Here is a 17,707-nt window from a genome sequence, read left to right as displayed (position 1 = left end):
CCGTCTCTTTCACAGGCATAGTCACCTGTTTGTCTGATTGTAGCTATTATGAGGGCAGTCTGCTGTTCAAATTTGATTTCTCATCACCTGCGGTGCAGAGGCGGCTTGTCGGCTATGCATTAGTCCCATCAGAAGCGACCTTATCGCAGAGCCTTGGGCATTCTGGGAAAAAGGTGATATGACAGCCCGTGGGACCCATACAATGTGGAGTGGAAAATCATCTGTGTGACTTCCCTGGGGGGGCCTGTATTTACCACGCCTGCTGGGCAGAAACAAATTGCTAACTTTTTTCTTAAGGTTCCCAACAGACTTTACTGCCGTGCCAGTGATGCCGGAGAAAATGAAATGGGTACAGAGGAACTCTGAGTATCTTCAATGCCGCAGGTGTAAACAAAACTGCACAGGTGGTGTGGGCACCTGGATTACAGCGCTCGCTGAAGGAGGAAGAGGCGTACTAGTGGGCATGTAATCACAGTCATGATGTGAAGCTCTGTGGCAATCGGCGAGGGCGAGCTGCGGTCTTGGTGCATATTGCCCTACCTCCAATTGCATTCCACTACAAAGGATGATGAACTATCTTCTGACCTCAAAACGGAGGAAGTCATTTACTTTGATGTCTACTGATCTATTTTCTCTTTGTTCTTTGCCTTAGGGTGGTGCGTTGCGCTGGGACTCTACAATAAGGCAACTGTTTGAACTGCAGATGACAGATTTATACAACTTAAAAATATATCTTTGCGTATCGCAATGGTCAATGACAAATAAGGGTTTCCATGACAAAGTATAAATCTGTAACATTCTTTTTAAATCTTCTTTGAAAACATGCCAAATTTGTAGAAATGTACTTGTTGTGTTCATTATGGTTTCATATGCTTTTGAAAGCTTCACACCATTTACCAACATTGTCAATACATTTTCTTTTTTTTTCTGCATGTTGGTCATGCTACATGACTTGGATTTGACAGAAAAAGTTTTTCAAATATGAAGCAGTGAAGCCGTTAAAGATATGATTATGATAAAAGATGTATTCAAGTATTTTGAATTGCATTTTAATGCATTGTTAATTATAACTCCTGACAGTACCATTAAACAACTTTGGCAAATATGTAATATCTGCACTCTTAAAAATAAAGGTGCTTCACTATGCCATAAAATAACCTTTTTGTCTAAATGGTTCCATAAAGAACCTTTAACATCTGAAGAACCTTTCTGTTTCACAAAAGATTATTTGTGTTGAAAAAGTTCTGCAGATTATAAAAAGGTAAGGGAGAGATGTTTCTTTATAGAATCTTTGACTGAATGGTTCTTTGTGTCTTCTACACCATCGCTTGAAGAACCTTTTGAAGCACCTTTATTTATAGTGTGGGTAATTTTGGGTACGTTTACATTATTTTTGGGGTGCCTCCTTCTGGTACAATGGGGAAACTTAAATAAAATAAAATAAAATGTAATTAATTTATAAAATAAAATTTAATTTAATTAAAAATAAACAAAGAAAACAAAACAATGATTCATGTAATACTTCATGAAAACCATGGCTTAAATAAAATGCCATACACCGTGACAGATATTTAAACAAACAAACAAATGTAAATATTTAAATTTGACATTTAAACAAAATGACCACTAACAACTTTTTGACTTTCTTTTTTTTATTATTACTTTTTGGGTTTCACCTTCTGGCACAGTGGGGAAAAAAAATTATAAATAAATAAATAATCACATCACTGCTTAAAAATGTCATACTGCTTAAACAAAATGGCATGCACTGCTATTATTGATATTGCAATTTCTTCGTGAAAATGGGTTAAAAGAATTGCAGAGAGTAATATCTGCAAGGTCTTCTATCAGCACTTCAGACATCAAAAATCCATATTCTCCTTCATGTATCTCAGACATGAGTGTCAATTCATATGAAACCTCATCAATTAATCTGTAGCGACTGCAGTCTGTCATCCGAGAGGATGTATGCTAGAATCCACTCCCAAGGGTGCTTGAGTAACCTCTCTCAACCTTTTTAAAGGACTAAATAAGTCATTGGCAGACCCAGAATGAAAATGAAGGTAAATTAGGTTTTGGGACAAGGGTACACTGCAGATTTCATTAGAATCCCAGAGGTAACCTGATACACCTGTTTCTGCCGCTCGACGGGAGACGTCGGCAACATGACCACAAGATTAATCAAGATTGACAAGCAGTGTCTTGGCCAAGGTGATGATTTCTCGGGCAGCAAAGCCCTGACATGACTAATCTATATTGAGCCAATGAGATTTATGACAGGGAATCCTGGGATAAGGCAGTATTGAACTGAACAAAAGGTGTGATCATTAAGTCTCACACTAAAGTACTGGCAAATGTACAATCATGTGATCAGACCAGTGTGAGGGGAATGATTTATTAACATTAGTGGACAAAACCATGACACATGATTCATGTGACTGGCCATCAACTTCCCAAAACAACCCCTATGCAGTCATATTAATGTTTTATTCATTTTAGGTATTTTAGGATTATTTTATATTTTAATATACTGTACACTCACTGGCCACTTTATTAGGTACACCTTGCTAGTACCGGGTTGGACCCCCTTTTGCCTTCAGAACTGCCTTAATTCTTCGTGGCATAGATTCAACAAGGTGTTGGAAACATTCCTCAGAGATGTTGGTCCATATTGGCATGATGGCATCACGCAGTTGCTGCAGATTTGTCGGCTGCACATCCATGATGCGAATCTCCCGTTCCACCACATCCCAAAGGTGCTCTATTGGATTGAGGTCTGGTGACTGTTGAGGCCATTTGAGTAAAGTGAACTCATTGTCATGTTCAAGAATCCAGTCTGAGATGATTTGAGCTTTGTGACATGGTGCATTATCCTGATGAAAGTAGCCATCAGAAGATGGGTACACTGTAGTCATAAAGGGATGGACATGGTCAGCAACAATACTCAGGTAGGCTGTGGCGTTTAAGCGATGCTCAATTGGTACTAAGGGGCCCAATGTATGCCAAGAAAATATCACCCACACCATTACACCACCAGCCTAAACCGTTGATACAAGGCAGGATGGATCCATGCTTTCGTGTTCTTTACGCCAAATTCTGACCTTACTATCTGAATGTCGCAGCAGAAATCGAGACTCATCAGACCAGGCAGCATTTTTCCAATCTTCTATTGTCCAATTTTGGTGAGCTTGTGCGAATTGTAGCCTCCGTTTCCTGTTTTTAGTTGACAGGAGCGGCACCCGTTGTGATCTTCTGCTGCTGTAGCCCATCAGCTTCAAGGTTCGACGCGTTGTGCATTCAGAGATGGTATTCTGCATACCAGAATACCTTGGTTGTAACGAGTGGTTATTTGAGTTACTGTTGCCTTTCTATCATCTCTAACCAGTCTGCCCACTCTCCTCTGACATCAACAAGGCATTTTCGTCCACACAACTGCGGCTCACTGGATATTTTCTCTTTTTCGGACCATTCTCTATAAACCCTAGAGATGGTTGTGTGTGAAAATCCCAGTAGATCATCAGTTTTTGAAATACCCAGACCAGCCCGTCTGACATTAACAACTCACATTCAAAGTCACTTAAATCCCCTTTCTTCCCCATTCTGATGCTCGGTTTGAACTTCAGCAAGTCGTCTTCACCATATCTAGATGCCTAAATGCATTGAGTTGCTGCCATGTGATTGGCTGATTAGCAATTTGTGTTACCAAGAAACTGAACAGGTGTACCTAATAAAGTGGCCGGTGAGTATATTTTACAATGTAATTTATTCCTGTGATGGAAAAGCTGAATTTTCAGCATCATTACTCCAGTCTTCGGTGTCACATGATCCTTCAGAAATCATTCTTTCATGCTGATTTGATGCTTAAAAATCATTTCACATTGTTATCAACAATGCTGCTTAATATTTTTGTGAAAACTGTGATGCACCACCAATTGTGGTAAAAAAAAATAATATAAAAAATATATATATATATATATATATTAAAATACAAAAATGTTGGTACTTGTAGTTAGTCCTGCATGCTAGGAGAAAAAAATTAATTACAAAAGTTTGCACAAATCAAACGCAGCTAAATTCAGAATAGCTCAAGCCAAACCTCTATCGTAATGAATCCCAGGTGGGTCTAAACTATGAATGACAGGTATTAACATTTCACAGCGCTGCCGAATATACCGAGATGGGTTGTGAAACCTTCAGAGCACTTTTCTGAGACCTGCCACTTCTAAACATTCCTCCACGCACAATTTGAGCTCAAAGCACCTTTGTGCCAAGAGAGAGTGACAGGTTGACTTTAACTCTACACTGCTGGACCATGCCTGAGGAGCTGACAGCATTTCAGCACTAAATAAACTACAAAGTAATCACTCACAAGAATAAACAAGGATGGTAACTGCTAAACTAACCCTGCCCACACAAACTCATATAATCAAAAGCTTCCTGATTAAATAATTAGTTATGTTCAGGATGAAATACAATCTTAATACATACTGTGCAGTATATGCCATACATATAAACCATTTTTGTTTAAGCAAAAGTATCACGCATTAGGCCTTTACAGTATATCTATAAATTTGTCAAGCGTTGTTGTTATGTGACCTCATTGCAATTTTAAATTTAATGAGGGATGTTGAAATCATGCTGCAATTTAATCTAATTTTGGAATAAGGATATAAAAAGGAATTGCATTATGGCATATAATTCACATACTCTTTATGATTATCTGGGTATTCAAAGCATATATATAAAAACATTGCATACAAGCACACACATTGCCATATAGAATTATTGTAGCATTCACATTAAAAACACAATTGTCAAATAAAGAAATTATATTTTGATTTATTTTAAAATATCTGTTGCAAAAATGTAACTTTAAATGACCAAAATGCCCTGCATATTTAAAATGTGTGAGCATAAAATGCTCCTGTATTGATTTTTTTTTTATTTTCTTTTATCCATTATGTAGAACTTTGTTGAAACAAGAACACACACACACCTATTAACAGGACAGCACATTCCGGAGAAATTTGCTCTTTTCACTATCTGTGGCCGTAAAATTAATTAACGACCAGCACCGCGCCCAAGCATCCTGCTCTGCTCTCCTTAACGTCTCATGACCCCTAAAACAAAGGATACATGTGTGGAAAAATCTGGAATGTATTTAAAACAGGACTTCACGGTTGTTTCTTATCACTTAAGCATAATTCAACCAGAAACAGGACAAAGACCTTGGCATCTGGAAAGGCTCCAGCACAGATCCTCCCTGATCTCCTGACCATTAACTCATAAATTCAATGATGTTATCAACCAGGAAAGACGGTTTTACAACCGACGTCCGAGCTAAGAAAATCTCTAGATCTCCATAAACGTGATATTCTCATGACCTCGAACAGCTCTTCTCTCTTTCATCCTCCCTGCATTCCAAAGCAATGCGTTTTTTTTTTCTTGTGCAAAGAACATCCACATTTTTATTGACTCTCTGCCCACAGATATTCCTTTATTCCTATTTCTATTAAAATAATATTCTCAATAGACAATACATACTAATGTTGTATCTTATGTCTTTCATATACTTGGTGTGATTATTTAGAAGGTATCATGTTAATCGATGCATTAACCCATGCAGTATATAGAATTAAGGTATGTACTTTGTGTATGCTAAATGCCTGTTGTTTGATTTTGAATGAAAGCTGATTTCATCAGCAATAATCTGGTGTGGAGGAAAGTTGACTTTTCTCATCATAATGTATGATTAAAACACTTATAGGAGTCTGCTAGGATATGTTCTTTATTTTATGGAATAATGCAGCAAAGGATTTATTCACGGAAAACTGAGCCATGCGGGGTGGGGCTCCTCCCTACAGAAACACTTGTGATTGGCTCAAACAGCAAAAGGGGCAGACTGAAATCAGCCTAATAAAGAAGACACCCAACTTTGGAGCGTCTCTCTTTGCTTGCTCTTGCGCTGACCTGGTGAAACTTCGGCTCCTCATCGAGTCGCGCCAAAGCGCTCCCAGCCATTAACATCTGGCCTAGCCTTGAACAACTATCAATACTTAGTCAAACTTCTGAAGAAACCCTTGACAAATCTGAAGCTATGCGACAGGAACTCAAGGAAGTACTTTGAGCGTCATCACGTCACAAAGAAGCCAACCAACCACCGAAGGGCATTCCTTGAAACGCGTCAGAAGACAACACATCTGCAGCCAATCAGTCGGAGGTTCCCTCGGAGACCGCGCAGAAACACCCGATCAGCTGTCAAACTCAACTGAAAGCAAGTAATCAAACAATTCTTCATAATGCTGCTGGATCATCTTTAAGAGTAAAGATAGTAAAGTTCCTTGCTTGTGACTCCATCAGGTTGAAGTTCGAGCATTCTTGAAAACGAGCATTAGAACCTTGAACTCTCTTCAGATCACAACAATTCATTTCAATGTGTGTGTTTGTGTGTACGTATTCTATTTTGTGTTATTGTAGCTTAGTAGCGTTGTAGAGTAGCAAATAACCTTTGCTTTATTAAGAAATCTTGTGTCTGGTGCTCTGTGATTTTCAAGACTTAAACTATTTGCCAAAGATCACGTTACCTATGCTAAAATTACCTATGCCAAAAATTACCTAATCAATTCGCTATTACTGTGGCCACAGGAATAATCTGAATTGTTAAAACATACTGGTTTTAATGCTTGCTGGACAAGTCGGATGTTTTGATTAATATCGATTAATCATGTAAATATCAATATCGAATCTGAAGAATAGATTCCCTAAAAGCTAAAGCTATAAGGGCTAATCCTTTACAATTATTTAACATCTGATATATTGCATAATATTCCATCAAGTCTAGCAAGTTATTAGTTTAGCCGAAAAGCAGTATTATTTAGTACCAGAAAAAAACAAAAACAAAGTCCTCATAAAGTTAAAACAAATGTCCTTGAAAATCAATTCCAGAGTGCAATGTCTGATCTTTAATATAAAAAAGTGGTATGACTCAGAGTGCAGGCATTGCATATGAAAAACGGTAGGCCTAAGCTACTCTAAACATAACCGTAGAAAATGTACCGATATATTCACGGCTGACGTAAGGCTCCTGTCATTCCTTTTCCATTGTATGATTATGTATGTTACCTTGGTGAATCCTAGACCAGATTAATTAATTATCAAAATATGTCTGCTTAGAGTCTATAATTATACTGACACGTATTAAATGAACCACGGACAAAACAAAAAAAAACCCAGTGCCTGAAAAAATCGTAAACACGTTAAGCGTGACAGTCTTAGAAATGACAGCTAAAAATGATGTACGCTGTTGTAAACGGCTCTCTCATGTCTGTAAGTCTCAAACACCTCCCCCTCACAGGGATCAATATGAGGAAGGAACCACAGGGAACAAATGAAATAGCAAGCAGCGGGAGAGAAGCTTCAGTTGCCGCGGTAATCGATACATGTATCAGTGGCTCTGAATTGCGGGCAGACATCAAAGGGAAGGCTCTGTGGGGTGCTCCTTGTCCCGGCAAAGCAAGCGGCTGAAGTTCAATCCCCTGGAAGCCAGGAGAACGTATGAGAAACAGCGGCCCTGCGTCTTGTCTTCAAAATGATGCTGTGTATGTGAGCTTTCCTTCATTTGATGTAGTGTTCGTGCATTTCTTTGTATCTGTACGTGCCCTTGCAAGTGGAGCTGTGGGATATCGCAGAGACAAGGGCAAATTTTGGGAGTTGCCTCATACTTTTATTTGTCTCAGATCAGTGAAAATCTAAAATCTTATTGCTCTGCTGATCATGAAGGCCAATACTGCAAAACAGTACAAACTAGAAAGCCTATAAAATTCCCATGTCATTTCAAAGTATGCTGTTATATTAATGCAAAAATGCAAGTTAAATCAAACATGTTAAATATATATGCCATTTTAATAAATACATAAATACATTTGGATGTGAACACAGGCTGAACACAAATGATTTTGTGGTGTTTTTGTTGTCTTTTTTGGAGCCTGATATCCATCTTATGTAAGATTGACAGCCTTCATTGTCATCCGGTTAGTTATGTTAGCTATATAAAACAGCTCATTATGCAGCTTCATATTGCAAACTAATATGTATTATCAATGTTTTAATGTGTTGTTGAAATCATTATAAAGTGCAGATTTTATGTTAAAGTGTTTTTATTAATTATAGTGGTTGGATGTCTCACACATTCACGAAAACTAGCTAAATTCTGCATTGCAAAATTAGGTGTAGCTATAGGCCTGTGTAATCAGTCAAAATTTAGAGTGATTTCTTCAAAAACAAATTCCCCTTGTGTGATCCACAGATAAACAGCATAGGTTTGGAATGATATTAGGGTGAGTATTGACTTTTTTTTTTTTTTTTTTTTTTTTTTGAATTATTCTGTTAACACCTACATAGTAGCCTATGACCTGAAAGAAATCAATACAAGTCCTTAAATGTAATAGGTCTTACACACCCTGTCATGTAAAAAAAGAAAAAGAAGAAAATAAAAAAACACATGAAAAGATCACAGTAAATTTCCAACCACCGGGAAAATCTGTCTCAGCATGAAGTCTTTTATTAAACAATAAATTTAAAGTCATAATGAACCTTTATTTTACAGCTCTGAGTGCCTCTGTCCAACCATGGTACCTTTTTGTACTGTTTATGTTAGCAATTATCTCGGTCTGGAAGCCACACATTGTAAGTTGCCAGGGCCTACCCTCCTGATAGCACTCACTCAGAGCAGATTCACAAAGCACATTAAAATACATTTGGTTTAATTTGGTTGCATTGCATATGCAAATTTGGTTGCTGATAGTGTTTTTTTTGTTTGTTTTTTTTTTTATGATAGCAACTGAATTTTTAATGGGTACTTGCACCACAATAAAATTATATCTTTACGCACCTTTATCCGGCTCCAACTCTGCAAGATATGTTGGATCAAACAGGTGATAAATATTGTTTGATTTCTTCAAAATATGCTAAATATGACAATTAATCCCTGACAATCACTCAGGATGCAAACTTCACACATGGTCTCACTTTGTTCAAACAAGCAAGCAAACAAAAAAAAACAAAAAAAAAAATGAAAATACATTATAGTAAATAATAATAATAATAATAATAATAATAAAGAAAATGATAGATTATATCATTATAATAAATTTACATCACCCATAAAAAATATTTCAGTATGTTCAAATAAGTTTCGTAGGGTAAGAAATTTGTTTAATAATGGCTCAGTGAAAAGATGGTAAATTAAAGAGCCACTGAATTAACAGGAATAAAGAGAGATTCCTTCCTAAGAACGGCTAAAGGGGTGATGGACGCTATGTGTTGAGTGTTTATTTAACATGTGAAATAATACACAAGCTTGTTGATGGTTAAATAATATAAATAAATATTATCATAAATTTGGAACTATGATAAACTATTACTTTACAACACTGCATGTACTGTACATTTTTATTTCTCATGATTGAACAACAAAATCTCAAAGAACGTTGGGTTTAATTGGATTGCATTGCAGAAGCAAATTCAGTTGTTGTCTGAAAGTCCTAACAGAGTTGGTGTTTTTTAGATGGCGGCACACAGTAAATTACATTGATGAGTGCTTCCTGTCCATCTCTTGTTGAGCCGATCATACAACATCCCATTTGGAACTGTCATAAAACTCAGTTTTATAGTCAAGCATCTCTGAATAATTCATTTGTCAACAATATATGCATGGAAATGCACATGCACCCTCATAACTTATTTAAATGGTAGCATCCATCAGCCACACAGATGAAAAAAAAAAGTCTACAATGTCCAAAAAATAAAGAAAAAAAGTAAATATTATGATGTTAAGATGTAGGTAAATAATAATAATAATAATTATTATTATTATTATTATTATATAACAATTATTATTATTATTATTATTATTATTATTATTATTATTATATAACAATTACTATTATTATTATTATTATTATTATATAACTATTATTATTATTATTATTATATATTAATGCCTACTTTGACTGAAATCAAATTGTTTTCACAGTCGGTTTGATGCAGTTCACATCTGCTTTTCTTTCATGCCAATTGTGAATCATACTGAAATTCACACAAACTGCACCCAAGTCCATCTTTCCGCTTTCAAATCAAACAGAGGAACTGAACTTAGAGTAGAATGTGCAAGCGCCCCTTAAACCACCTGTAAATGATTTCAGCAATGCTATAGACAACAATAAAACCTCCTTCATAACTATGACTTCTCCCTCAAGGCACATTTTTCTTTCCATCGTTCCTCACCCTCCATGATTACGCTCCTCTCACACATCCCTGATTTACAGCAGCACTCCCTCCTGTCAGCCTGCTGCTGCAGTTACACCCAAATCACAGAGTTTGATTTACTACAGCGCCTGCAAATAAACTGCAAGGGAAAAAAAAATGCTTTTAGGAGCCCAAAAATAGCAGGTCCAGACAAAGATTGCATTTGTAAAAACATTCCGTTTCTGCTAACAACATTGTAAAATGGGGTTTATGGAAAAATTGTTAGACGTTGCTAACAATCTAAATAAAACAAGAAAATTATATTGTGAACGATAAACCCAAATAACTACATCTAAATGCAAAACGATTAAACATATTTAAACAAGTTGCATAAAGAAAACTCTGAAATTTGAATGATTACCTTTATTCACTACAGACTTACTTTGCATACTGATCTCTATATATTATGGTGGCGGCCAAGAGAGCTCAACATGCTGCAACTTCAGAAAACACATGCAAATAGAAAAAGCACCAGCAAATCAAGAAAACATCTTCATCAGTTTGACAGCAGGTGCTGCAAATGCTCACAACGCAAACAAATAAAGAAATGCACTGCAAATGCTCAAAACACAACCAAATAAAGAATTTTAGGTAATAATTTCTATGAAGCCCATATTTATAATACATTATAAAGATATTATTAAGGCATTATAATGAATGCATAATGTATTATAAATAACTTTATAATATGTTGTATCATCTCATATTCATAAGAACAGTTTTAATGTATTATAATAGTTAGTTATTTGTGGTTATAGCTTTTAAGAGTATGATGATTTATAACACACAATGAACATGATCCATCCGCTTAAATTCCAATGGATTATATTTCTCATAGTTATAATGTATTATAAGTCTAATATCTTGCCACGCTACTTATGTTACTTTACTTAAAGCAGACAAAGGCCACTTATAAGTAATAATAAAAATAATAATAATAATAATTCTCAAACAGCCATAAGATCAGATAAATGTGTAATATGACACATTTGCTTTGAACATTTATTTATATTTTCTTTACATAATATCAGTTTTTTTTTGTATATATTCCATAATATCAGATTATTTTGATGGCACCCTTTAGACAGCTGTTGATAAGTAACATGATAAGTAACATGTCAACTAGCAGTTATGAGAGTATTAGTAGTGTGTCTGCTAAATATACTGTATGCTAACACTTTATTTTGATTCTACCTACCCTACCTAATTTTACTAATACGATTAGTTTTATAGATACGTATATATATAAACATTGCACTCAAGAGATGTAGTAAGGTACTGTGCAAATCTTACATAAACAATGTCAAGCTATGATATAGCCCATTATAAATGAAGTAGATTTAATATGGTGTTCATTGTGTGTTATAAATAATCTTACTCTTAAAAGTTGTTACCACAAATACGTAAGTACTATAATGTATTATAATTGTTGTTATGATTATTCATTAGATTTTATAACACATTATAAGGTTTTTTATAATGCATTATGCATTCATTATAATGCATTAAGAATACCTTTGTAATGTATTATTCATAGAAAGTGTTACCGAATTTTATTTTCAGCGTGTTTCTTTTATTGGTTGTGTTGTGAGTATTTGCAGTGCATTTCTTTATTTGGTTGTGTTGTGAGCATTTGCAGCGCGTTTTGTGAAATTGATGAAGTTGTTTTCTTAATTTGCAGGTGTTTTTTTTTTTCTATTTGCAGCATGTTGAGCTCTCTCGGCCACCGTAATATTGTCAGTCTGTGTCTCGTGTTCCCCCGCCTCTCGTGTCGACATTTGGCCTTTCTGTTCCTGTCCTCGTTCCCTGCTCATTAGTTAATTAGTCCCTAGCCCTGTGTGTAATTGCTCCGCACCTGTTTCTGTTCTTCCTCGTTGATTTCTCCATGTTTATAAGGCCTGTGTTTCCCTGCCCCTGTGTCCGGTATTGATCGTCATCTATGTTCGTCTCTCCCCAAACTCCTCGTCTGTCTGTTTCAATAAAGGATTATTGTTGGAATCTCCTTGTCTCCGCGCCCCTTGTCTCCTGAGAGGGAACGTGACAAATATACAGATTATGGATATATTAAATGATTGCATCTGCTTTACAGATCATTGTTCAGCAATCAGCACACCCCTTCTAATATCTCAACTTTGGCAGAGCAAAGTCTGTCATCAAAGTCTTACACGATTGTGTTCAATATGACCACATTTATTGTGTTTCATCTGCTAGCCCTGAGGCGCAAATAATTTATATATGAAAATTATTATGTTCAGTGGCTTCTCCTACTTTTCTGAGTGATATTTAGTGCCAAGTTTATCATGAAGGATTTTGTTATCTTTGAATAAGTTAAATGTGTGACACTATAGCACAAGTGTTTTGAGGTCATAGCATAGTATTTTTCAAGGAACCACACAAAAATACTTCTTTATTAATTGATAATCTTGACCTGTAGTCATATTTTTTTTGTGAAAAAGCATAAAAAGTTTTCGGGATTTTTCTGCCAGTATTTTATTTACTGTTTTTAGAGTCTACTAAGTTTTTTACTGTTTTTTTTTTCAGTCTACTAAGTTTCCTTCATCTGGTTCATTTTGGAACACATCATAAATCCAACAGACTCATTGTAAAAAAATTAATTCAACCAGTTGAAGGTACACTGCATATTACACAATTTGACTTACACATGCTTCAGTATATTCCTACCTCTATATACAGACTTTGAAGGAGCCAAATATGTGCAGAGATCCAATTTATGTAAACATGCAATGACTCATTGCAATGACTACTAATGTGAGTGTAGACAGCTAAGCTCCACCTACAGTTGGATACAGTAGTCGACTAGAAGCACCTAGCAACAGACGTTGTAGTGACCTCCAGAGATTTAATCAATGTCAGTGTGGATAGTTTGATTAGCTTGACCTGCTAGAAACAGCTAGGCATGGCTAATCTGAACACTGCTAATGTAATTTTGAACCTGTAACAATGTGAGTAGAGCCACAAATATAATCATTAAATTTAGATACGGTAATATGTCCTGGCAAACCCAGGAAGTCACATGAAATCTGGGAGCTCAACCAAGATAGTCAAAAAAGGTTATTTTCTCAGTCACTTTCCATTCAAATGCAATTAATTCTAAATAATTATTTAAAAATAACATTGCAATACAAAAATGTTTGGCACACTACACCCATTTTGAATTAGTTTTAAAGTTCGTTAGCTTGGCTGACTAGAGCTGTGCCTGCTAAACAGGTACTGTTATGTCCTGTCACATGGACATGCAATTTGCATTTTATAATTACTTTTGATTTGCCTTGTCATTCTGTTTCAAATTATTATACACAATCTTTCAGTTTGTGAATTGAAATGCCAGCAAGTCTTTTACAATTAGCAAGGCTGTTTAATAGACAAAAAAAAAAAAACATATGACAGCAAATATGAGTAAACCCAAATGAACATTGCAGTATTTTTCAACTTGGATACACAATTTAACATATACACAAGGCAATTGCTCATGCTAATGTGCCAGAAACATACATCAAACTGGTAAAACATTCTTGCTTCCGCAGAATTTTCAGATGTGGTGTACTTTTCAGCACAGTGTTCTAGCACATTTCTTATTATGAGCACAGTATATTTTATGGAGTTATACACAGAAACATATTTAATATTTTATCAAATTCGATTCATGTTTATTTGTATATCACGTTTCACAATATATATTGTAAAGCAGCTTTACAAAAAAATACATTTAGGAAGTATTCTGTTATCAGTCAGTGATTAAGGTATCAATGTCCGTATGGCAGTAATAATGATTACAATTTAAGGATAATATTTGACAGTTTTGACTGATTGAAAACGAAAGGAATTGAAATTTTGCAGAAAATGTACTTTCTCACTGGCCATCCAAAATGTACAGTAGATAAGTTTGTTTCTTCATCAGAAAAGTTTTGGAGAAATGTAGCATTACATCACCAGTGTTTGGGGAAACGTGTTACAAGTTATGCAATCAGATTACTTTTTTTCAAGTAACTAGTAAAGGAACGCATTACTTTTTAATTTTGAAGGAAAAATCTGAGTAACTTTTTTTCAAATAAGTAATGCCAGTTCATTTGTTTTCCCATGTATTGACTGACAGCTTTTGTGTTGCCATGTTGAGAGAGATTGGGAGTAAGTGTAGAGGCGTTGTGTGCACTGTGTGAACATGTTACTGTAGTTCTAGACTGAATGTCAACAAGCGTTTACTCATCTCACCTGCACAAAATCAGATTCAGTGTTCCTCAAAATAAACAAAAACAGTCAAATGCAAACTGAGTATATTACACAAACCTGCAATAATTAAATATGTTAAATAAGACAAATATCGCTTATGTGTTTAATCCCATTTTATTAACCAATGTGTTTGCTACTGACCTTCAATGATACAATTCAACAATACTAATAAGCAAAAATGACACATTTGTGTTTCATTTTAGTTATTGCTGAATAGTGTTGGACTTTCTTCTCTTGCATCATATTCTTCATGCAATTTGTTTGAGCTGCATCCTCTTGTCACGAATCTGGTCCAGACAATCACCTGCAGTGGACGCCGCCTCCTCTGGAAGTTCTGGGGCAGACTCGTGGACTGAAGAGGCCTCAGGAGCAGACTCGTGGACAGGAGAGGCCTCAGGAGCACAGTGTGCAGCCCACACACTCAAAATGGCAACCGCCATAACGGGAAGTACTGAGGTCAGGGGAACAGTCTCTGTAACAGACAGGGTTGAGGCCCTGGGAATGCCAGCTACTCGCACTGACATCAGTGGTGGGTCCATCACACTGGATATCAGACAGGGAACTTGAAGGACTGACCTTAAATCCTTGGGTGTGACAGACTCTGGCTGGAGCACTGTGACGTGGTGTGACTCTGGCTTGACAGCGGCGACGCGAGCAGACTCTGGCTTGACAGCGGCGACGCGAGCAGACTCTGGCTTGACAGCGGCGACGCGAGCAGACTCTGGCTTGACAGCGGCGACGCGAGCAGACTCTGGCTTGACAGCGGCGACGCGAGCAGACTCTGGCTTGACAGCGGCGACGCGAGCAGACTCTGGCTTGACAGCGGCGACGCGAGCAGACTCTGGCTTGACAGCGGCGACGCGAGCAGACTCTGGCTTGACAGCGGCGACGCGAGCAGACTCTGGCTTGGCAGGCATGACGTGAGCAGACTCTGGCTTGGCAGGCATGACGTGAGCAGACTCTGGCTTGGCAGCGACGACGTGAAGGGGTGTTGTTGTTGCCGCCATTTTGTGAGTGAGTGCAGTGTTGCATTCCTCCGCGACACCCACAGTGAACGGAGAGCCCACACACAGCAAGGCATAGTCCATAAATTGACTGAGAGATGAACGGGGACCCTCGCGGATTAACTGAGTCTTGAGCGGCTGATTAATGCCCTCACAGAAAAAGTCTATGAGTGCGTAGTCCGGCAGATCAGAAAAATAGGCAAGGTCTAAATACTCCTGAATATAATCCTCGAGCAGTCGCGAGCCCTGCTCGAGGGTTAATAACAGCCGTGCAATGTCCATACCTGGCCAATGTTCCTCTGAATAGCTGCTGGATCCTTGTGTGGCCGAGTATTCTGTTACGGGGCTGACGAGACGTGAGACGTGCGGATCCATGTGCAAGGCTTTATTATAGAACATGGTCAGAAACAGGCAGGGTCAGACAGAGGCAAACAGGTATGGCAAGGGCAAGACAGAGCAATCCGTGGAGCAAGCGTGGGTCGATGATCAGCGAACAGTATCCAAAGGGGCAAGGCAGAGAGATAATCCAGAGACGAGAGCAATAATCCAAACGGGGAGCGAACAGAGTCCAAACGGCAAGGCAAAGGGGTAAATCCAGGAAACAAAGGCAGAGTCAGACACGGCAGGAAAACAAGGCAAGACTAAGGCTAAAACAATGGCTATGGCTCTGTAGAGTTGCTATCGCTATGCGAGTGATAAACGCTAACAATACTCGGCCCTGAGCTAGAGCAAGTCCCAGGTTAAATAGTGTGTGTGATGGGGTGATCAGTGAATTCAGCTGTGTGATCAGTGTAATCAGCTGCGTGTCGTCAGTGCAATGGATTGTGGGTATTGCAGTCCAGAGAAGTGTGGTGTGAGAGTCAATGTGGTGAGTGAGTGACATCTGGTGGTGATTGTCCGGAAGAACCTCCCGAGGTGGTGGCGCCCACTCATGAACTCACTGTTTGCCCTGTCACGGCCACGGAGGCCGTCCCTGAACTCGCTGTTTGCCCTGTCACGGCCACGGAGGCCGTTCCTGTACTCACTGTCTGCCTTGTCACGGCCACGGAGGCCGTTCCTGACCTCATGGTCTGCCCTGTCATGGCCACGGAGGCCGTTCTTGACCTCATGGTCTGCCCTGTCACGGCCATGGAGGCCGTTCCTGAACTCACTGTCTGCCCTGTCACGGCCATGGAGACCGTTTCTGAACTCACTGTCTGCCCTGTCACGGTCATGAAGGCCGCCCCTGAACTCACTGTCTGTCCTGTCACGGCCAAAGAGGCCGTCTGTGAGCTCACGCCCTGTTCTGTCACGGCTAAAGATGCCGTCTGTGAGCTCACGCCTTGTCCTGTCACGGCTAAAAACGCAGTCTATGAATCCTCGTCCTGCCCTGCCACGCCCCCTGAGATCATGAATGCTCTCCCTGTATTATCTGTCTCTGCTCTCCCGGTGTTGTCTGTCTCCGTTTCCCCCAGATCTCAGACTCTGCCATGGTTTCCTGCCCAGTCTGCTTCCTGGCGAGGGTCTTCTGCTCAGGTCTGGTGGTCCTCTGCCCCGCCATGGTGGTCTTCTGCTTGGGTCTGGTGGTCGTCTGCTCCGCCGTGGTGGTCTTCTACTCCGGTCTGGTGGGCTCCTGGTCCATCTACTCCGCCCTGGTGGGCTCTTGCTCGGGTCTGGTGGTCGTCTGCCCCGCCATGGTGGTCTTCTGCTCGGGTCTGGTGGTCGTCTGCTCCGCCGTGGGGGTCTTCTGCTCGGGTCTGGTGGTCGTCTGCTCCGCCGTGGTGGTCTTCTACTCCGGTCTGGTGGTCATCTACTCCGCCCTGGTGGGCTCCTGGTCCGTCTGCTCCGCCCTGGTGGGCTCTTGCTCTGTCCTGGTCTCCGGTTCCGCCGGGGTGTCCTGCTCTGCCGGTTCTGCCTCAGTCCCCGGTCTTCCCACTTCCTCACGGACCTGGCCCTCCGTCCCTCCCCCTGTTCCGCCTCCGCTCCACCGCCCTCCTGGATTATTTGGAAGCGTCTGGAAGCCGCTCCTTGGGGGGGGGCTATGTCACAAATCTGGTCCATGCTCTTCCGGACAATCACCACCAGATGTCACTCACTCACCACATTGACTCTCACACCACACTTCTCTGGACTGCAATACCCACAATCCATTGCACTGACGACACGCAGCT

This window comes from Barbus barbus (genome assembly GCF_936440315.1).
Source record: "Barbus barbus genome assembly, chromosome: 22".
Taxonomy (NCBI): Eukaryota; Metazoa; Chordata; class Actinopteri; order Cypriniformes; family Cyprinidae; genus Barbus; species Barbus barbus.
Note: the sequence above shows the minus strand (reverse complement) of the source record.